General features: G+C 46.2%; 1 protein-coding gene across 2 annotated transcripts in view; it reads right to left on the bottom strand.

Annotated features, from left to right (window-relative positions):
- The window catches only part of TULP4 (TUB like protein 4), a 291,590-nt gene extending 277,344 nt beyond the window's left edge, over window positions 1-14,246 (bottom strand). For both annotated transcript variants that reach the window (XM_090042154.1, XM_090042144.1), the window contains exon 1: window positions 14,090-14,246. The gene's annotated coding sequence lies outside the window, so the exon portion shown is untranslated. The remainder of the gene's footprint in view (window positions 1-14,089) is intronic.
- Between the last annotated feature and the right edge of the window lie 9,408 nt (window positions 14,247-23,654).

The raw sequence follows: 23,654 nt of genomic DNA, 5'->3' as shown, positions 1-23,654 counted from the left end.
TTTTTGCTCATTTAAAATTGATACCCGGTTTCACTGAGCGCTCAGCCAGTTTTCCTATAGCGCTCAGTGGAATCAGTGAAGAGAAGGCAGCACAGGGAGGAAGAAGCAGCAGTGGTGGCAGCAGAAAACGGGTGAGTGGCAGTGAGTAGGAGGGGCGGGCATGAGAGCGGGGTGGGGGAGAGAAGAAGCAGTGGCGGCGGCAAGCGCAGGGCCCACACCTGGGGCCAGGGCCGGCAGGGGTTCACACCCAGGGTGGGAAGGCAGGACTGCCAGTGCCCAGGACCATGCTGGCAGGGGCCTGCACCCAGAGCAAAGCAGCAGGAGCGCTGGTCCCCGGGATGGCATGCAGGGCTGAAGCGGCTAGTGGGTGGGCAGGGAGAGGCATCGATGGCGAGAAGCAGCAAGTAAGTGTGGGGATGAGTGCGAGCATGGGGCCCACGCCAATGCCTGGGCTGGCAGAGGCCTAGGGTGGGGCAGCAGAAGCCTTGGTCTGGGCTGTCACGTGGGGCTGGAGAGGCAGCGGTGATGAGAAGCAGCGTTAACCAATTATTTCTATTTACATTCATTCCTATGGGGAAATGGATTTTACTTAGCGCGGTTCCGCTTAACACTCGGTTTTTCTGGAACCAATTAAGAGCACTAAGCAGGGGTTGCCTGTACTTGTAAGACTCTCTTGTAAGCTCCAGAACAGGGGACAGAAAGGACACACCAGGGGTGGGTGTCCTTCTATGCAGGTATTCTGGGAAGTACAGCAATTCCTAGGATGCATCATGGTACTCTCCAGCCTCTACTGCAGCTCAAGATTTGAAAAGGCACAAAAATAGTTTAAATCTCGCCCACTGCTTCTGCCCATGTAATGGATGTGGCTTAGATACCAAGGAGAGCCAAGTACAGCTGCATTTATGTATTCTTTTATTCCCCAAAGTTTCACCAGGTGCAGAGTTCTAGAATTTGCTGGATGTCTGCATCTAAAATAAAATGCAGGGCTACACCCTGTTATCCCACTAAATGGCCTATGCTTCGGTACCCATGGGAAGATTTTGATTCAGATGTAAATCCCGGGCAGGGCCCGCCCTGGCCTGAGAAATCAGCTTTCCCCGACGGCAGGCCCACTGGCCATGTGCGCAGTTTAAAAGGGCTGCCAAACAGGGAAAAAAGCTCAGTTAGGCTCCGGAGCGGTGAGAGACGCACGGGTGAAGCCCGGTGCGCCCCTGCTCCCCTGAAGCCCCCCAGACATCCCCTCAGCAGCCGCAGAGCCCCCTGCTGACCCCCAGCACAGCCGGAGGTAAGCGGGCTCATGGTGGGAAGGGGTTAACTCCTCGCTTCCTGGGAGGAGGTGGCTGCGTGGAGCCAGGCCGGGTCAAGCCCCAGCCCAGGCCCCTACTTGGCCCAGCCCCCCAGGGAGCCACGCGACCGGAGCCGCACGAACAGGCTGCATAAACAGGCGCTCGAGTTAGCGCAGAGTTCGTGCAGAAGGGCACGAGACCCTGCCTGTGAACACCCCAGAGTAGTCAGTCCCAGCCGTAGCCAGCCTATCAGAGGCATGACACGGATGGGCACGCGCCGCACCCCTCGGGTCCCCTCGGGCTCTGCGGCCCCCCCATTGGGCACCTCAGAGACAGCCACCCAGACAGAGCCCATGATTCTGGGCTCCACGCAGACGGAGCCCCTGGCTCTTGGCTGCGGGGGCTGCCTGTCCCTTTTTCAGGCTCTGGGGCCCGGGAGCATGGCCACCTCCCCTTGAGGGGTCTGCTCCCTACTGGGGTCTCTGGCGCGCCAACTGGAGGAGCTCCAGGCCACAGTTCAGAAACTGTGTGCCATCAGGGACTGCGACCAGGAGATAGACTCCTACTGCCAGGCCCTTCTCCCCCGGGAGCCGCAGGGTAGAGCACCGTCTCCCTCCAGGACTAAGGAGGACTCTTGGGACCTCCCGCTCTGCCCAGTCAGGGGCATGGACCAAGGTGGTCAAGGGCCCGAAGGCCCGCCGCACCAAGGCCCCTCCCTCGCCGGAGCTTAGCGACAGGTTCGCACCTCTTGCAGCCCCAGCAGAGCCTGCTCAGTTGCCAGCTCCCGCAGGCAACCCAGGTTCAACCACAGCTACCGCCCCCGCTCTCCCCAAGACAAAACGAAAGGTGTTTGTTGTTGGAGACTCCATCCTGCAGGGGACTGAGGGGGTAATCTGCCACCCCGATCCCTTAGCCCGGGAAGTCTGCTGCTTCCCGGGGGCCCGCATCCAAGACATTGCGGAGAGGATCCCAGAGCTCCTCCGGCCCACAGACCACTACCCCATGCTCCTTATTCACGTGGGCACCAATGACACGGCTCGGAGCACCCCCAGCCAGGTCATGAGGTGCTACAGGGATTTGGGAGCAGGGCTTAGGGGTCTGGGAGCTCAGGTGGTGTTTTCATCGATCCTCCCAGTCTCGGGCTATGGGCTGAGGAGGGAGAGGAGGATCCACGCAGTGAACCAAAGACTGCAGAGCTGGTGTCATAAGGAAGGCTTTGGCTTCCATGACCACAGCCCGCTCTTTGGCGAGAGAGGCAGCGAGCTGCTGGGAAGAGATGGCCTCCACCTCTCTCCCCTGGGGAGGAGGCTCTTCTCAGCCAGGCTGGCTGACCTGCTCCACTGGGCTTTAAACTAAGCTCGCTGGGGAACGGGGGGACTATTGCCACTGCTGGCCCGCTGAGCAACCCTTGCAAAGCCAGCAGACCAAGGCACCTAAGGGAGCCCACCCCTGCCCCAGCCCTGGCACAATCTGTGGGCAAGGCAAGAGCTCCCAAGGGGACACTTGCCTCCCTGTACACTAATCCCAGGAGCCTGGGCAACAAGCAGGAGGAGCTCGTCCTCCTGCTCAGTGCAAAGAATTATGACGTCATTGGGATAACGGAGACCTGGTGGAACTCCACCCATGACTGGACCACGGGTATAGAGGGCTATACACTGTACAGGAGGAATCGTGTTGACAAAAGGGGCAGGGGTGTAGCTCTCTATGTGAAGGAAAGCTACATGTCCCTGCAAGCTGATGTTGGTGACCAGCATAGACAGCTAGAGACCCTCTGGGTAAAAATTCGTGGGGAATATGGCACAGGGGACACAACGGTGGGAGTCTACTACAGACCTCCCACTCAAAGTCCTGAGCTTGACCAGGAGTTCGCCCGGGAACTGACTGAGGTCGCTTGCTCCAGGACCTTGGTTGTCATGGGTGACTTCAATTACCCGGACATCTCGTGGAAAGATCACTCAGCAAAATCTGAGCAGGCGCAAAGCTTTCTCTCGTGCGTGGATGACCTCTACCTGACTCAAGAAGTCTATGGGGCAACGAGAGGCAAAGCACTGCTCGACCTGGTACTGGCTACGGGGGACAACCTAATCGGCAACCTAGTGATCGATGGGAAGCTGGGTGACAGCGACCACAAGCTGATCACCTTCACCATCCGCCGTAAAGCTGGCAAGGCAATCAGCAACACAGAAGTCCTTGACTTCAGAAAAGCCGACTTTGACAAGCTCAAGAGGCTTGTCGGTCAGGTCCTCAGGGACCATGACCCCAGGGAGATGGGAGTTCAAGAAGAGTGGTTGCTTCTCAAGGAAGCGATCCTCAGGGCACAAGCTAAATCTATTCCAACACGGAGGAAAGGCAGCAAGAAGGCACAGCAACCCTCCTGGCTCTCCAGGGACCTAGTGGACCTCCTGCGGCTAAAAAGGAAAGCCTACAAAGGATGGAGGACGGGATTCACCTCCAAGGAGGATTATTCTGCGCTGGTCCGGTCCTGCAGGGAGCAAACCAGGAAAGCCAAGGCTGCAACTGAACTCCAACTAGCTTCAAGCATCAAGGATGACAAAAAGTCCTTTTTCAGATATGTGGGGAGCCGGAGGAAAAGCAAGGGCAATGTTGGACCCCTGCTAAACCAGATGGGGCAACTGACAACTGACACCCAGGAAAAAGCCAACTTATTAAATAGGTACTTTGTGTCAGTTTTTCATCAGTCCCATGGGACGCCCATGCCTGCTATGGGACAGGGAGATCCGGGTGATGGGGATCCCCTACCCTCCATAAATGCTGACCTCGTGAAGGAACACCTTGAGAAGCTGGATACCTTCAAGTCAGCCGGCCCTGACAATCTGCACCCCAGGGTACTCAAGGAGCTGGCGAGCGTCATAGCCCAGCCCCTGGCACGGATCTCTGAAAACTCCTGGCGCTCTGGTGTACTGCCCGAAGACTGGAAGAAGGCCAATGCGGTGCCAATCTTCAAGAAAGGGAGGAGAGTGGATCCGGCTAACTACTGGCCCATTAGCCTGACTTCTATCCTGGGGAAGATCTTAGAAAAGTTTATTAAGGAGGCCATCCTTGAGGGACTGGCCCAGCCTAACATCCTAAGGGATAGTCAGCATGGGTTTGTTGCAGGTAGGTCTTGTTTGACCAATCTCATTTCCTTCTAGGACCAGGTGACCTATCACCTGGACGAGGGAGAAGAGATTGATGTCATATATCTTGACTTCAAAAAAGCTTTTGATCTGGTATCCCATGATCACCTCTTGGCCAAACTGCCCAGTTGTGGCCTTGGCTCCACCACGATCCGCTGGCTGGGAAATTGGCTTCGTGGTCGGACCCAGAGGGTTGTAATCGATGGCAGTCACTCATCGTGGTGCCCTGTGACCAGTGGGGTCCCTCAAGGCTCTGTCCTTGGACCCATCCTGTTCAACATCTTCATTAATGATGCGGACACTGGAGTCAGGAGTGGACTGGCCAAGTTCGCCGATGACACCAAACTTTGGGGCAAAGCATCCATGCCAGAAGATAGGCGGGTGATCCAGGCTGACCTGGACAAGCTCAGCAAATGGGCAGATGAGAACCTGATGGTGTTCAACACCTGAAAAATGCAAGGTTCTCCACCTTGGGAGGAAAAACCTGCAGCATCCTTTTAGGCTTGGCAGCGCTATGTTGGATAGCACTACAGAAGAAAGAGTCTTGGGGGTCATCATTGACCACAAGATGAACATGAGCCTGCAATGCTGCGGCTAATAAAGCGACCAAAACGCTGGCTCGCATCCATAGATGCTTCTCGAGCAAATCCCGGGACGTCATTCTCTCCTTGTACTCGGCCTTGGTGAGGCCGCAGCTGGAGTACTGCGTCCAGTTTTGGGATCCACAATTCAAAAAGGATGTGGAGAAGCTTGAGAGAGTCCAGAGGAGAGCCACGCGCATGGTCAGAGGTCAGGAAAACAGATCTTACGATGACAGGCTGAGAGACACGGGACTCTTTAGCCTGGAAAAGCGTAGGCTCAGGGGTGATCTGATGGCCACCTATAAGTTTATCGGGGTGACCACCAGAATCTGGGGGAACGTTTGTTCACCAGAGCGCCCCAAGGGATGACTAGGTCGAACAATCATAAACTCCTGCAAGACTGTTTCAGGCTGGACATAAGGAAGAATTTCTTTACTGTCTGAGCCCCCAAGGTCTGGAACAGTCTGCCAGCAGAGGTGGTTCAAGCACCTACATTGAACACCTTCAAAAGTAAATTGGATGCTTATCTTGCTGGGATCCTATGACCCCAGCTGACTTCCTGCCCTTTGGGCAGGGGGCTGGACTCAATGATCTCCCGCAGTCCCTTCCAGCCCTGATGTCTATGAAATCTATGAAATCTAAAGGGATACTCAAATTTCATCTCTTGTTAAAATTCTATAAAAGTGATTCTTTATAAAACATAAGAGAAACAGCAGTTTCCACAGATCTCTCTTTTTTTTTAAATTTAAATTAATACTCTGGCCTTTAAAAAGAATGTATAACTAAGCTTTCCAACAAGAGGAACCTAGAAGTGAAATGGACTGTAAATAGTTTTCATTATCCATATTGAGAAAAATGCAAGATTGAAAAGACAATAGATTGTGACGAGAAAATGGACTTTATGAAATCCTTTCACTTTTAATAATTTAAGAAGTTATTTGTATATAAATTTCTTAGCATAAGTGAAAAACAAGACTACATGAAGCCAGATTCTCCACTGCTTTGCACCTTGCACAGCCATTCACATCAATACAAGTTGGATAAAAAATATTACCAACTCAAAATGGCAGACTTTTATACTATACAAAGTGCAAGGCAATGACTAATCACTTGTAATTTGACAATATTCCATTCTTAACCCACGTGCACATATGCTTCTCATATGTACAGACCTATCTAAATCGTGGTTTCACAGAAACTATGGAAAACAGCATTGTCCACGATAGCCACAATCATCACCAGCACTGGCCGTGACTTCCTGCAAAATGAACAAAACAAAATGTGGTACTGATATAGACGGAGTGCAGGCATTCTCCATCAATCAGCAGCAATGGGCAGGACAAAGAAAGTGGTAGTGACATAGACTAAATGAGGGTATTCTCTGCCAATCAGCAGCAAGAGGAGGGGTTGCTGGGCCCCTCCACTAATCAGTGGTGAGGAGTGAGGCCACAGTGAACTGCCTGCAAAATTGGCACTGTGCACCATAAGCAGGCTGCAAAAAAAATGATTATCTCATGGCAACTTAGGTAGGTCCCTACTCACGTGTCCATATTTCCCTACTAAGAAAATATGAGTCAGGCATCTAAATTTGGATCAACAGTTACATGGCTTAACTTCTGTATGCTTTCAATTCAAAGATACTATGTATAATAAGGAGGGGTGGGGGGGTCTGGGGGGGTCCCAGGCACCCAAAGAGATCAATGCCTCCTCCATTTAGGGCAGTCTGCCCTGCACTCTCCTAACACGCCTTTGATGTGAAATGGTAACGTCAAATCTGGGAGCCTGCCCCATTTGCAGCGCTGGTGTACTGGACCAATCATATGGCTCTGAACCATCCCATGCCTTGCAGATGGCATCACATTCTCCTTACTCCTTCGGCCTCTCATTGGGCTGCACTTGGCTTCTGGCCCACTCTGGCCTCAGGCCCGACTCAGTGGGCCTTGACCCCTTGGCCCCTCACTGGGTCAGACTCTGACCCTATTTTACTCTCTGTAGGCCTAAGGTCCCTGCCAGTGGACTGTGGCCCCACGCCTTTCCCCTCTAAAGGATGACCCACAAGGCAGTGGGGGCTCAGGCTTCTCAGCACCCCATCCTCGCCTTTCACTGGGGCTGCCCCACCATAGACAGTCCAAGCACACCATCAAGACCCAGCAGGGCACAGTTTCAGGTATAACCTGGGACTAGCAGGCACCTCCTCCATCCCCATAGTTCCTACCCTCAGCTCCAGGCATTACCGGACCTGCAGTCCTCAGGCCAGGCGATGTTACTCCTCCACCTCCCCAGATGCAACTTCTGGCCCGGCTTTCCAAATCTAGGCTTATACCCAGAGCAGCTTACAATTAACAGACAAACAACCCACAGATAGGAAACAATAACGTGTGTACGTCTGTTACTTTACATTCTAAATTCCATTCAATTCTGATTCAAGACTCTTAATTCATTTTCATCTTCTAATGAAAGCTACCCAATAAATTACTACTCTATGCTCCTAGCATTGGGGGAATTAATCCTTTCTGGAAAAGAAGCTGCTTTCTGTCCTGCAACAATGCAACCTAGGAACCCCAGTCTTGGACCAGGGCGCCATTATGCTAGGTACTGTGCAGGCAGAGTAAAATGACAGCCCCTACCTCAAGAAGTTCAGGGCCCCAAGGGCCAGATGAAAGGCATGAGGCCAGTCCACAGGTCACATCTGAAGTGCAGGATTGCGTCATGTGGCCCGCAGAGCTGGAATTTGGCAGTAACAATGTTAATTGCTGTGGCTCCTAGAGCCACAGCAGCTGCCACCCCTCCTCCCTCCCCAGTTTCCAGCCCTGCTGCTCTGGATCTGATCCAAAGATCTCCCCACAGGTCAATAAATTTGGCAGCAGGACAAGTGATGGCAGCAGTAATTGTTATGCCTGGAGCCACAGCAATTAACACTGCCATCACTCACTACCCTGCCAAATTTCTAGTCCCATGGGATGAATGACAGGACCAGATCTTGATCATCCCTGCTCTAGACTATAACCTAGTGGAATCACACAGGGCTCAGTGAGTAATTCAACTCCAGTTTTCATGAAAACTCTTTGTTACTTGCCTCCAAAACACTGATCCCCTAGGCACTTCCACTGTGAATGAAGAAGAGTGTCAAATAATCCTCAACATAATTACATTTACAGCTTCTTTTTTATATATATATTTTCCTTAGCTTACATGGAGTGAATTACTATTAATAAAGTATTCTGCAATACTTAAGTAGTTGTGCAAAGAGATGAGGGTTCGTCCAAATTTTACTTGGGCATTCTTAATTCAAACTAACAAAACAGAAACATTTGAAGAGTGTTTTGAAATCAACTTAGGGGATATAAAGGTTTATTGAACTGAATGTCATTAATGAGAAGGCTGTCTTAAAGAACGCCCAGGAGCCTGTTCTTCCAGTGCTGCAAAATCAAGAAAGAACTAACAAGATAATCATAGGAAAAGATTATAGGAAAATGGGGCTGGAAGTAACTACACAAGATCATCCAGTTGATGCTAGCACAGACAAGAGGATGCAATGGATGTTCCACACTAAGGAAAAATGTGTTGGAGGAGAGAAGCAAGTTTAAATCTGGGATTTAATCCAACTAGGGTTGGAAAAGTTAGCATCTTTCAGCAGGACCTGTTAGTTCTATTGCTACGTAGGTGCCAGTTAAAGCATAAATAGATGGGATGCGAGAAACGGGCCATATTCGATTCAGATTCAGCCTGAATCAGGGGACAGTGATTTGATTCACCGATTCGGATCACTGTTTTGATTCCATTCAGCCGAATCTAAAAATTCGATGCTGATCCAGAGAATCAGCGATTCAGCCATAGACGCAGCTTTAAACATTTTTCCTATATACCTCAAGGTACCAGGCACGGCTCATGAACACTGCAATAACGAGGCATCCTACAGGAGCGCGGGGGGAACAGGAAATGAACTGGAAGTACTTCCAGGTCCACTGCCAAGCGCATGGGAGAGCCCCCGGCCCCACCCCTCCCCAGCTTGGCAATCAGCCACAGGGGGACCCCAGGTGCTCCCCCAGACCCAGGAGGCACCAGTCACTGAGCTGGGGGGGGGGGTCCGCCACCGACTGCATGGGGGCCCTCCCCCAGTGCTACTGTGGGAGCATCTGCCCCAACATTCACAAGCCACCTAGTACCTTGAGGTATGTAGAAAAAAACATTTAAAGCTGTGTCTATGTATGAATCATCAAATCTCTCCAAGTCAATTCAGAGGGTTCCGATTTGATTCGGAGAAATTCAAGCGTCTCCTCATTCAATTTGAATTTAGAGATTAGGCCACCATCAGGCTGAAATCTCCACCGAATCAAATCAGCGACCAAAGTTTCATACAGCCCTAATAAATAGGAGCCTCAGATTATGCCAACGGCCCTGTTTTCTGCTGGAAGATTCAAAACCAACTGTGATGCATTACAAAACTATTGAGTGTTTGATGTACTGCTGAGTAATATAAAGGTCTTTCAAAGATTTAAAAAAATGTGGTGGCCAATATTTTTGAAAAGGGTAACAAACGAAAAACAGGAGTTATAAAATAACAATGCAGGCAATGGTTAAAATGACATACAGGAGAAAAAACAAGCTACAAAAATATGATAGCTAGACACAGGTCAAACAGCTATGACACAAAAAACAGGGATTCTAAACAAGAACCCCAAAATGTAAAAGAATTGAGTATTAAGAAATCTGAAGTATGAGCCAATTACAGTTATATGCTCAGAAAATCTTGTTCTATTCAGTATCTCTTTTTCAGCAAGTTTTGTTTCCTCTTTGATCCCAACACTGAAGTTGGATGTGAGGTGTGCAGACCTGTGCCTTTGCAGATATGATTAGGGCTACAACCTATGCCCTGAAATAAGATGTATGCAGGCAGCCCCCGTTTTTACATAGAAACCTTGGGAAGTCACTTGCATGAATCCAAGCACCAGGCTAGGAGTGCAGGTCTCTCTCCTGGAAAGCATAAAGTCCATCTGGGTACAAACATCTGTCATCTTACATGTCTAGAAAGTGCCACACTCACCTACGGGTGTAATGTAAGTACAGTAATAATCTTTGCATGAGACATCATTCAGTTCTCCTGCCTAATGTGCGACCTGTATTTTAATTTACAAGCATTCATGATTTAGCGATTCTCTCTTTTTAAAAATTCATTAAGATCTGTCCATGGCCACCTCTGTCAACTTGGTGGTGATCTTATCATCAAGGAAGTCCTAAATGAAACAAACGTCAAACTGTGCTAATACTGTACTTAGCTATAATCACCTGCAAGAAATACCACAACTGCAGCAGAAAGCTGGAAACAAAGCAACAATTCAAGGGTATGTCTATAAAACCTCTAGCATCAAATGACATCCAGACACCAGACAGATTTTAAAATGGACATCAAAGGAACATCAGACATTACAAAAAAATAAATGAAAGATTCTACTCTATAGTTGTGACTAGGAGGGGGGTAGAAGTAGAAGGGTCCCAGGCAGGTAACAGAATTTTACACCTGCATCTCTGTTTTACTAACCACTTCATCCAAGCCCGTGCTGTGTCTTATGTCTCCTCTAAACGTTACTGGTTAACTGCACAATTACCTGGAAACCAGCTATTCATACGAAGTAGTTACCATGCCATAAAAAGCTCCACCCAACTATAAAGTCAGATCTTGAAAATGTGTACTAACTTTATAGTTGTTTACTACCGAGCTTTAATGTGCACATGTAGTGGGAGCTGGGAGGTCCCACCCACAGATGTACACCATGCCCAGCTGGGGCTAGGAGTCCCACAGCTGAGAGGGACGCTCAAACCAGAAGCTACCCACCCCGAGTCCCGACAGGACAGAGACCAAGAATCCCACAAAAGCAGACACTAGACATCTGGACTTAGCCGAGTCCTGGCAGCCAGCAGCATGGCTTCTCTTGGGGTGCTTGAAACACCCAGGGCTGCAGGATTACGGCAGCTGCAAACCCCCAGCACCAGGGGTTTCACACACTCCTGAGGCTATGAAATCACAGTGCCCCCACAGCTGGGTGGCCCTCAACACATGGCATAGCAGGAGGCACAATTGTGCGAATCGTGGATTAGATCCAACCATGGCTTTCCCTACTTAGGCAGACAGGAATTTAGGATTTGGATGTGGGAGTGCTGGTTGTACTTTTTGGAGTGGCTGGGGGCAGAAGCAGTGACTGAAAACAATTTTAAGGGAGCCCCTGGACCTTTTTATTGTCCCTAATTATTGGGCAATTAATAAAAGAAAAGGGATGGGAGTGCTAGTCAGAGGTTCAAAACAAGTGTGTGAAGGGGCGTCACCAAGTACTGCCCCAGGGAGAAAGCCCCAGCTCATGGAAATCTGATTTGGCCCCTTACCTTGTTCTCCCTCCTCCCCATCCTAGACCCCATTCCTGGACCCATCCATGCCCTGTGACCTGCCTAGCTGCCATGTGCTCTGCAGACTGTTTCCATGGGATTGCACACCTGAGAATGGGAAAGTCACACCCTCATGGGCAGGAGAGGGAGTTGGCTTGGTGCCAGAACCACCCCCTAGGCAGTAGAGTTTATCCACACAGAAATGGAGGATGTGGGAGAGGATACTGCATCCTGGGATGCTGAAAGACCACAACTTAGGCAGCTCATCTGTGGGGAATGCCCATACATTAATGGAACTGAGTACATAACAAGGATCAGTGATAAACCTACCCTGGTGTAGCGTAACTTTAAGCTGCCTAACGCTTGCTTAACACTAGGTTCAGATGTTAATGTGTGGACAATCCAGGGGTTAATAGCTCCAGGAGTCACCTAAAAAGTAGTGGGTAACAAGGCCTTTAGATAAAGAAATGGATAATGTCAAGGTCCCATCCTGAATAAAAAGTAGATAATATTCTCCATTCTCTTATTTCACACACACAGAGCTACAAGCAGGTGGCTCACCAGAACAAAAGAAAGTACAGATCTGAACTTATCCACTTTGTTTGCTGGTATTTTTATCTACTAATATGTAGACCCCCCCTTTGTTTAAATCCAGTTTATTTCATGACAGGAGTCCCCTATATACTGAATAAAGGTTGCAGGATCAAGGTATTAGCTGGTACCTCTAAAAAAAATACCATATTTTACTATTTCACAAAATCTGTAGCTCTGTTAATATACTGTAACAATTCTACCAGAATTCTTATTTTAATGAGACCTGTTTTCCATTAGTAAATCTGTCTTTTAAAATACAAAATTAAGTCTATCTAATCAAGTTTAAAAGCTCAACACTTGATGTTCAGGGTTCTTGCTTTATTCATATAATCATCTCCAAAGCTGTAAATATAAAATCATAGAGTAAAGAACACTTGTTATTTTAATGTCATACACCACATATCATGAAACAGATACTTTAAGTTCAAAGTCCCACATTTTACAATGAGTCTGTGAAGGCTGCTATTTAAGACTGATCTCACTAGTTTACAGCTTCAATATGCAATTCCCAGTTGCACACCCCTTACCAAAACCTCTCATTTAAAAATACTGTGGGTGGCTCATAGATGGGTATTCCTTGGGCAGGCACTTTTCACCCTGGCAAAATGGACTTGCCTACCAAACTCTATCACCACAAGACATTTCTAAAGGACAAATTAAAAAAAAAAATCAGTTCTCTCTTTTCAAGGTAAGAAAATTATTCCTGCACTTTGCAGGACTTCCCATTCAAGTGTGTACCTTAAACACAGACATTTACTGAAACACATAGTGCAAGCATACAAGGCAGTGGAAGAAGGGGGAAGAAGGGGAACGAGTTACATTTGACAGGCAAAAATCCTCCCTATCTCTGAATAAATTTCCTAACCCCAGAGTGAAAGAAGGTCATGGACAAAACCCAATGTTACAGATACTGCATGGAAGGCTAGAGCTGAGACAGGATCACATTACTCCAGCTTCCCACACACAAGCCAGCACAAAAGCACCCGGCTGCTTACTCTATCCCATCTTTCTCCATATATTCTAGATGCAAGCCTGCACCAGAAATATCCTCCCTAGTAGATTTGAACTGCAGGATTAATACCATTTAAAATGGAGAGAGATGAAAGGTTCAGGAAGGGAATGGCATCTACCAGACGGCTAAATAGTGTTGCTCATATTTCTATCCATCTAACACCATAAGGTAAATGAAATCAGTTCAGTTTCTCTGGCAAATCTTCTTCCATCTCCAGCTACCCTCCCTTAGTGTTTTGGGTGGTGGCTAGCAGGGGGAATGTTATTCTTTCTCAAGCTGTTACAAATCAGGAGCACAAAACAACTGGCTAAAATAATGATGAGGATTAGGTATTGTTATTATTTTAAAAAAGAAAAGATCTTCTTTAACCAACAACAGGAAACAAGGCTTCTTTCCAAAGGCTTCTGAATCTCCGTTTTATTTCACACGCACAGAGCTACAATCAGGTGGCCCACCAGAACAAAAGAAAGCACGGACTCAAAGCTGCATGTGTATGCATCCGTGTGTGCCTCTGTGTCTGTGCGCCTGTTTGTGCGTCTGCGTGTGTCTATTTTTGTGTCCATGTGCACGCGCAAGAGAGCGTCCCTGTGCGCGCGTGAGTGTCTCTGTGCAAGACCCTGCATGTGCACGGACGTGTGCATATGTGTGACTGCGCGTGCAGAACAGTGTCTTTGTCCAAGCACGATTCTGCATGCGTGAGAGTCTGTGCACGTGTGTGTGTGTCTCTGTGCACCTTGCAAGAGTGCACGCGCAAGGCTGCGCTATTCTGTGGGCACACGGGAGTGTCTCGTGCGTGCGTGCCGGGGTGTCCCCGTGTGCATGCGAGAGGCTCCGTGTGCACGCATGCGAGCGTGTCTGCCTACATGTCTGGCTCCGCGTCTGTATGCATGTGTCTCCGCGCGTGTGCGTGTGTCAGGCTCCACCATCCCGGCTGCCCGCTCCCTGATCCATGCCCCCCCTTTCCCACGCAACCTCGGCAGAGCAGCGCACCCGGACACCAGCCCCGAAGGGGGAGCTCCGTCCGACCCCCCCGCCGACCCGCGCCGCTGTTGCTATGCGCTGCGCCCCGGCATCCCGCGCCGCCGCCGCGCTCAGTCTCACCTGCCTCGGGCGCCGCGGGCACCCGGCCTGGCCCGAGCCCCGCGCCCTTCGCTCGTGCCCGTGCCCGCCGCTCGGCTCCGCTCGGCTCCGTGTACGTCCCCGCCGCCTGCCGCCCGCCCGCGCCGGCCTCCCTGCTGCCGAGGCGGCTGCCGCTGGGCCTGGCTCCCCCTCCACGTGACGCGACCACATGACCCGAAACACTTCCCCGAGCCCCCACGCGCCTCCTCCTGCTGCCGCGCCACCGCCCGGCCCGGCCCTGTCCTTATGGACTACCCCCCCCCCCCCAATCCCAGCGTGTGCGAGGTTCCCATGGAAGGGTCCCAGGAAGTGGCACCACAGGCACTAGCTTTGTTTGGATGCGAGGGGAAGATGCCAGGCGGGAGAAGAGGACGCCTGGCTGACCCCAAGGGTGGAAGCAAGAGTCAGCCCTGCCCTCCCTAGAATCACCTCAGGGCTGCCCTGGAAGCCTGCCGTGTGCAAAGCGGCTGGGGTTCTCCGACCCAGGGGTAGAGGCAGTTCCAAGATGCTGCCAAATCCGTACAAATCTGGCTTAGGGCTGGCACCCCCGTTTCTGCAGCCAAAGGCACGTGAGGGAATGATGTGGTTAACATGATGTGCCAAAGCCTTGGATTCCTCAGATCAAGCAACTGGGTGGCTCACAGCTGGGTCAGTTGAGCAGGAGGCTGGACTAGATGACTTGATGGTGGACATAAGCTAAAGGACTTTGAAGAACTAGATGGATTTGAACTGGAGCCTGGACCAGGATGACTTTGTGATGGACATGAGCTAGAGGACCTTGTGATGGACTTGAGCTGGACTAGACAGGCCCTTCTGAGGTCCTTTACAGCCCTTTCCTATGATGTTAATTAGGTACAGCCTTTGGACATGAGACCAGTGCAGGGGCTCAAATTCTGTCTGGTGTCATCACACGACACTGCTTTGCCACTGGACGATTGAGGCATTTAGGATTCATATTTTCAAGTTTTTCTCTACTGGCATGAAAGGTAGAAACTTACTTTAAAAAAAAACAAAGTTGCAATCCTGATGCCAATGGTCAAAACTTTAAGCAAGCCACCAATCTTGAGATGACTGAAAAAAATCACATTACAGTAGTGTTAGAAATATTATTAAAAACGCATTATCAATAGCAGATTTAGAAAAAAAACACAGCTGCCAGCCCACCTTGTCTCCTTAATGGGAGAGGGAAGGGGGGGTTGGAAATTGAAGGGAAAACCACCAAAGGCCCTTTGTACTAAGGTATCACTCTCTCTTTGTTCTGCAAATTTACTATCTCTTTGTTACACTAAATCACACTTTCTTTCATGACCCCCACATTCTTAGGCTAAGATAAGAGCAATTGCCATTTTAGCCTTCAGGTTGAACCTTGAGTAACCTTGGATCCCTTCTACGCACGCGTGATAACCTAATGCATATTAAGCCTATCCGCCCCGCATACTTAAGTAGTTAATTATAATGCACATGGGACGTATGAAGCGACATGTTTACATATATGTTTGTATGAACCAGAAATGAGTTGTAAAAGTTCCTCCTTCTGCACACGTGGTCAGGAGAGAGGGGATAAAAGCCTGCTAATGATTGTGCCCGGGGGCAGAGTGTTTGATCTTTTGTCTCTCTCTCTGACCCTATTTGCAAATATATACCTTTTGTGTTGCTAATAGAGTGTGTCTGTAGCTGAAGGTTTTTTTCCCGCCTCCCGAGAAACAAACCGCGATTTTTACATCAGTAGTGTAAGAGTGGTGGTGTAGCCGTCACAGCTACATCACTGCTCTTACAGTATCACAGCATGGAAGATACCAAACACTGCCCCTAACAGTGTTTTTCACCATGCTGTACCTGGCTTCCAATGATTAGAGACCTGAGGCAAAATGTCTTGCATTCAAAATCTTGTCTAATTTTACCCAAGTTGGTCCAATAAAAGCACCCCAAGATATCCTTGCTTCTTGAATAAAAACACATATATGGGCAACTCTGTAACCCTACCTTTGTGTATCTCTTCCCCTCATCTCCCCTCCAGTTGTGTGAGCTTTAACCCACTCTTCTCAGACTGCTGGCAATTGAGATGCTATGGCTTGGAACAATCCAAAAGCCACCGCAAGCATTATTAATCGCTGGATAGCAAAGCAGAGGTTTTAGCTTGGTAGTTTGCTACATTGGAAACCATTGTTTGAATGTTTGAAGGAAAACGTGAGAGTTATTTTTGTTCTAAGCTACGCCCACAGAGACAAAAGAATCATGGTAATGAGAGTATATGGTATCACTAATCAGTTCTTGCTTTGGGCACTTCCCTCACAGCCAGTATCTCTCTTTCAGCAGGTCCTATCAGTATCTTGATTCCTCTGTGAGAAGACAATCCCTTCCTTTTTCTTCCCTTTTGCTTCCCTTTGTGAGAAGGAAACACTACAGAGTATGACTGCTGAACATAACCTTTTGCACTTAAAGAATAATGCTGTCAATAAAGGCTAAGGAGTTAGTAATAGAATATGGAGCCTTTTACCTCTAGACTGGTAGGTTAGTGTCCATGTTATGGCCTTCTAAGCCATAAAAGCAGGACTTTTTACTAGCAGCATGTTTAAAATTTGCAGTGTAGACAGAAACTTAACTGACATCTGACACCAGGCTGTAAGCATATGCCATTTCCATAGCAAAAGAAATCCAGAATATATTGGCTGAAAGGAAGGAAAAGGAATCAGTAATCATCAGAAACAAAAAAAAGACCACCTAAAGCCAGGACTTGGTTGTTGAGTCCAGGTTTGCTATTCTAGGTGACAACAGTCACAGTCATAACATTCATATACTACCTTTTGTAAACTGAAAAGAGACAACCATTTTCACACCACTCACCAAAGCTCTTCAAGGGCTCGGGTTCTCAATTTCTAGCATATGACATGAGCATCAAAGCCCTATGCTACCAGACTAGCAAGGTGATCTAGCTTTTTCTCTTCTGGATTTAAAAGGCTAGCTAGCAGGAAATCGAATGACTGGAGAATCCTATCAGAAAGTATACGCAAATAAAAAAGTTAAAAGTCTTGAACTCCCACCTCTCAAAGTCATCCATATAGTCTAAGAGTTCTAGACATGAAGCCTGGTGTGCTATGTATCTCAGACAGTTATAACTTTTTTTGTTCCGTTGATACCATAAATCTCTAATTGTCATTAGTTGCTCCTTTTGTTTTAAATTGATACAAGCAACACCATGCTTATCTCTAAAACAAAAAGAATAGCCCCACGATTGGGTCACCAGGTAACAAGAGACTGGGGGTGCAGGGGTTATTTTGTTGTCATCTTGGAAACGTCACTTGTCTTCTCTGTGCCTTTGGACAGCCCTATCCCCAACTCCCAACTTATGAGCTATCATAAGGCTTAATTCATGTAGGTATACCAGATATGCAGATACTACAGCAATAACATCACAAAAATATTGACAGAAAAAGAAAAATAAAGAAGGCCCTAACCTGGTATGCAATGGTGGTAGGTCCTCTTTTACTATTTTAACCATGCTGTAACCAGGTCAGGAAGAATTGCAAACAGGTCCCTTTGCTCAGCTTTTTGTAGCTGGGTCCTTAATCATTAGCAAAAGTTGTAATGATCTGTTAGCTAGCTCTTCATCAGACTCTATGGCATAAGTTGATAACCTCCAAGGTATACACTTCACAAGAACTACCACTGTTGCAATTGTTAAACTCTGAGAACTGAAGGGGGATGGAGAACGAACTACCTTTTCACCCCAATAGGTGATCTTACCACTACGATAAATCCATATTTCTGAAAAGAGATCACTGTACAAAATCACTCAAACACAAGAGAGTAGCTAAAACCGGAACACAGACTACTGTTTCCAAAGCATAAGTCTTTCTCACTTACGCAAAAACTGAAGTAGCAGCCTATATTACTAGTAGCACCAGTAGGTAATGGCCATCTCTTAATTCTCTGTAGACCTGTCAATAGAGATAAATATTTCTCAATCATTCTCAATCAACACAGAGTCAGGTTATAGTTAAGGGAACATGGTCAAGGCACAGAGACAAGTTTGTAGTACTGCTAGCCTTATACCACTTTTGTGACTATATTGAGGACTTCTGTCTCTAGGGTTATCAAGCAGATTCATTTCATAAGCACATAATTCTCACTGTAAAGCATTTCTACAGTTAAACATGGTAGTTCTAGAAAAAAACAAAGAAAATATTGACTTCTCCTTTCCTCCCTAGACTCTAATTAATTCCCCTCTACAATGCAATAATCCTAGTCCCAGACAGCAATTTGCTACATGATAAAGCAGCATAATATAATGGATTTAATAGTATATTTGGTATTGAAAAATTACTTGTGAATGACTGACAAAGCAACAAAGGTTACTTGATAGGCTACTCCAGAGGAGTGTCCATAAGACCTTCCTATCAGACCATTCTGTATTTTCTTTATACCTGCTATTAATACTATTTTAGAAATGTTTTTGAGAAGTCTGTTAAAAACCTGTTGGTACTGTTTTTCCTTTGAGTTTCTTTGCCTGAAAATCAGTCTGCCTTAGTTGTCCTGAGTCCAAGAAAGAAGACATTGTTTTATATAGATTTATGGGAAAGCATTATAAATTTAATCTGTTGGAATGTTGTGATTCCAAGGTCAAGGACATTGACAATAACACAATAAGGATCCAAAGATCTTTAATGTTCATGCATGATCAGGATTTTGGTTTCAGTTCTTCTCCCCCCAAACCATGATACCAGCAACAGTGTTCAGTTGTGTCATATTGGTACATTGATGCAGCAGAGAGACTCAGGAGAAAAAATTCCACATGTTGAATCAATACTACACATTGCTGCCTTTCAAGCTGTTTCTTGGCAGTCTCCCTTTCAAATACAAACCCAGCCCACACTGCTTGGTGTGGAAGGTCTGACAGGATCAGAAACAAATATTATATGGCTACAGTTACTGTCTGAATTCTAATTACATGATGGAAGGAATCAATTAAATGCCTATTTACTACCACAAGTAATCTATGGCTTACAATTCTGGAGTCCTATATGGAACCCTGCCCCCAAGGAAACTCTGCTATGGAACCAAATGGCTCTTACAGCTCCCAAATGTGTTGGTGGATTGGACTCACTGCAACAAGCTTTGCAACATGGGGTGCAACATGGGTTCTGTAATCTACTCTAGATACTGGCTTGGACTGTTGGATAAAGCCCTCCTAAGCACATCTGGGATTATAACTTTGCCTGGCTTCTTATGTAGGTAAGCAAAAAAGGCTAGGATGTCTTTTGCATCCTCCCCACAATCCATACCTGTCAAAAGACAGAGTAAAATCTGACTCTTAGAGATAAAGATTGATTCTTAGTGTATAGAGTAGTTGTGCATGCCATTGCATTTATTCATTTGTCTGTACATGAAGTAATGACTTACACGGTCATCTGCCACATTCTCTTAGACCAAGGACTCCAGTACTTTGCACACACTGAGTTGAATTGGCCCTTCAACTAAGTAAGAGTTCACACCTTGTGAAGTATAAATAACAATTCCAAATAAGGCCAGAATGATCTTACCTATCAATCCCTCCTTAAAGGGGTTTTCATCATCTTTCTTTCTGTCCAGGGAATTAAAATCTTCACCCACCCATAGGCTGCAGTTTAAGTCCCTCTCAACCCTACCTTTTCTCCATAGTTCTTCTTCATCCTTTACTAATAGGGCAACAACCTCATCTCCAAAGGCACGGAGGGTGACATTCTCACCCACCTCATCTACAAAAGTTCACATCCTTCCTGTAATTTCTCCAGCTTCCTCCCAGTGTTGTCATCCTAGCCCACTTCTACACCTCCACCACCTATCCCCACTAAAAGACCACAGCCTATCCTCATACTTCCCAGGAGATGCTCCCTCATTACATGACCCTCACATTTTAAAAAGTAGCCTAGAAATAAGGGAAACTGAACCCAGGTTCCATTAAAGGAGACCATGAAAATGCAGTTAACACCATAGGGAATGGAAGCAGGTATCCAAACACTTTTGCCTGTGTGTAAATGTGAGTACTTCTTTTTTTTTAGTGTGGAAGTACTGTCTTTTCAAAAAGAAGAGGTAAGAAACCCAGCATCCTCTGAACATATCTGCTACCAAAAATAATAGCTGTGCCTCCAATACAGTAGTTGTCCCATGCTTGCTCAAGGGTAAGGGCAGTTTGATCTACATTGCCTTCCAAGTATCAGAAAAGACTGTGAAATCTGGGGGAACAAGTAACATGTAAAATTGTATACATACTTATATATTTGGGGACATAGGGCCTTAGTATTGAAAATCCCCACAAGTTTCATTTTAAATAAATAAATATATGGGCAAGAAAGATGATTTGCCCTTATTTCAGGGTAAAGGTGAACTGCAGAGGAAAATTGTATTTGCACCTGTTATTGCTTTTTTATGAGAGAAAGAAACTGCTTTGATGTTGTTGTTTTTAAGCAAGCTATTTTTCTGCTGGATTTTTACATTAGAATGATCAGCTCTGAAATACTCTGTTTTTTGTTGATGACCTTTTGGAGGACTAAGATGGGATAATGTCATCACAATGAACAGAAACCTGACATTGCTTTCCAGAATTCAGCAGAAAGGAAATAGGATGTTGAATTACACTTGGGGTGAGGATGAAAGAAGACTATGAAAGAAGGCCAAATGAATTTGGCTTGTTTGGTGTAGCAAAACAAAGGCAGAGAAGGGACATAATCACATTCAAGCATATCAGGGGTTTAACACCAGGGAGAGTGAAGAGCTATTTAAACTAAACAGCTATGTTTGCACAAAAACAAATGGGTATAAAGTGGCCAAAAATAAAGGTGAAAATTCAAAGTTTTTTAACTCATAGGAGTGAGGTTCTGGGAGGTAGTAGGGTAGCAGGAGGCATGCCATAACCAGCTTTAAGATGGAGTTTAATACCATTATGAAAGGGATTATGTGGCAGAATCGTAAATAAATATCACTGAAATGAACCTCAGAAGGTCATTTAGTCTAAGTCCCCACTCAAGGCACTATCATCCCTATTTAAATTATCCTAGCTATATCTTTATCTCACTGACTTTTAAAAACTTTCAATGACCCAGATAATACAATATCCCTAGCTAATCTGTTCTAAACTTTTCCTAATATCCAGACTACATTTTGAATTTTACAACTGAAGTCCATGACTTCTTATCCTGTACCCAGTGGATACAGAGAAGAGTCTATCACCATCATCTTTATAAAAACCCTTTTTGTATTTGAAAATTGTTATTAGATCCCTGCTCCTCCATTCTCTTCTGTAGACTAAACAACCCCAATTCACTCAATTTTTCCTGCATGTTTTCTGAACTGCTAATAATTTTTTATGTTCTCTTTTGAAATCTTACCAATTTATCTTTTTCTTAACTGAAGCACAGTACACAGGTGGGGCCTCACCAGTGTTAAATAGAGTGGAAGAATTTCTTTCTGTGACCTGCATGCAATACTCCTATTCATACATCTTGCATCCTATTGGCTTTTTTGAAACAACAGTACACTGTTGACTCATAAACCAGCCTGAGCCTTTTGGATAGGGCAGGATATAAATCTAATAAAGAAAGAAACAAACAAACAAATAAATATTCAGCTTGCTTTCCACTATAACCCTAAGGACCTTTTCTGCACTACTGTAGTGTATCCAATTGTTCTGCAGTTTGTAATTGTGCATTTGATTGTTCTACTACTTTGAACTTTTTCTTACAGAATTTAATTTATTTCAGACCATTTCTACAATTTATCAAGGTCATTTTGAATTCTAATCCTATCCTCCAAAGTAACTGCTACTTTGCTGAACTTCATTTCACCTGCAAATTTACTAAACGTGCACTCAATTCCATCCTTCAAGTCACTAATGAAGATATTAAACAGTATCAAATGCAGAAAAGATCCCTGGGGAACCTCACTTGATAGCTCCTCCCTGTTGGATGTTGAGCCATTGATGACTTCCCTCTGAGCATGATGATCCAGCTAGTTTTTCATCCACCTTACAGTACTTTAATCTAGACTGTATTTCCTTAACTTACATATGAGAATGTAATGGGATACAGTATCACAAACCTTGCTAAAGTCTAGGTGTATCATTTTACTGTTCCAGCCCCTCCCCACCTCATCCAACTTTTTGTCTTAGAAGAAAATCAGGGTACTTAAGCATGAATTGCTCGTGCCTAATGCATGTTGGCTGTTCCTTATTACCCCATTATCTTAGAAATAAGGTGGTTAGGTGTTTGGAAATAAATTCCTTGACATGCTTCCATATTGTTCTAGGTATTGAGATTAGACTGACCCATCAATAATTCTCTGGGTCTTCCTTATTCCTCCTTTTTTAAAGACTGGCATTATATTTGCCTTCTTACAGTTTTCTGGGACTTCACCTAACCTCCATAAGTTCTCTCATAGTTGCCTATATCTGCAAAAGCAAATTACTTGCCTCAAAGATTCAAGAGGTCCTACTTCGTTCTATGTTCCTTCTTGCATCTTACTATCTCCCTTGTCCCTTAACATTTCACTTCCTCTTTCTTCTTTATTCCCCAGGCCTTTTCTTCTTCTTAGGCCACACTTAAAACTTTTTGCTGGTTTAGCAATGTTGTCTGGTCTGGCTATTTTATCAAAACCCCTTCTAGAGATTCACCTGTTCTGGCAGAAGAGTAACAAAGGGTGCAGAGACACAAAACAACTGAACCATTCCAAAATGTCACAGGTTGGGATCCAGTTCACAATTGTATGAAGTGCTGTGGCTCCAACAGGAGCAGGTGAAAGTAGGCTCCCAGCCCAGCATGCCTCACAATGGTTGGCTGGTCAGTTGATTTGGGAAGTGGGGGTGGGGGTGGAGGTGTGCTTGTACTCATGCTTGAGGATCCTAGGGGGTGGGTGAACTGGGGCTGAGGGCATTTTCACTTTTCTGTTTTCCCTCATTTCCTAAATATGAGTTTGCTACACTTCAAAAGCCTACAAATGACTAGAGTCTGCAGTGTGCTTGCCTGACTTGGAGGCATGGTGGGTGGGGGTGAGAGAAGAGAGGCAGTGCTTGGACCCACTCTGTTTGGTTCCCAGGGGCATGGGGTCATGATGAGGGGCTGTGGTCAAGTAGAGAATAAGGGAGTAAAGACACAGTTGGTTGTTAGAAAGATAACTTTTACTGAACAAGCAGTGTAAACAGCAAAGGGAAGTAGGGGCATCTTTACACATGCTCCAGGGTGGGGAGTAGTGGGGCCATTTTAATTACAGCAGCTCTTGGGAGCCGCTCTAATTAAAACACCTAATTAAAACACCTGCAGCATCTCATGTATTCAGCATCCTGTGCTTCAAAATTATGACAGGGGCACTTTAACTAAAGCTTGTTTGACATCTGTGCACTTCAGTTTTAAGCCGTGTTTAAACCATCCAAAAATCATGTGTGCCCATGCCTTATTAGTTGGCTTGCTGGCTTTGCTGACAAAGTTATAGCAGAAAAGGCTCTTTTTGTATAGAAAGCATAACAAAAAAAGAAGGAAAGAAACAAATATTCCTACCCTGATTACTTTGGATCTATGAT

Source organism: Crocodylus siamensis, chromosome 1 (genome assembly GCF_052110815.1).
Source record: "Crocodylus siamensis isolate JL-2025a chromosome 1, ASM5211081v1, whole genome shotgun sequence".
Taxonomy (NCBI): domain Eukaryota; kingdom Metazoa; phylum Chordata; order Crocodylia; family Crocodylidae; genus Crocodylus; species Crocodylus siamensis.
Note: the sequence above shows the minus strand (reverse complement) of the source record. Positions and strands in the feature narration are given on the sequence as shown.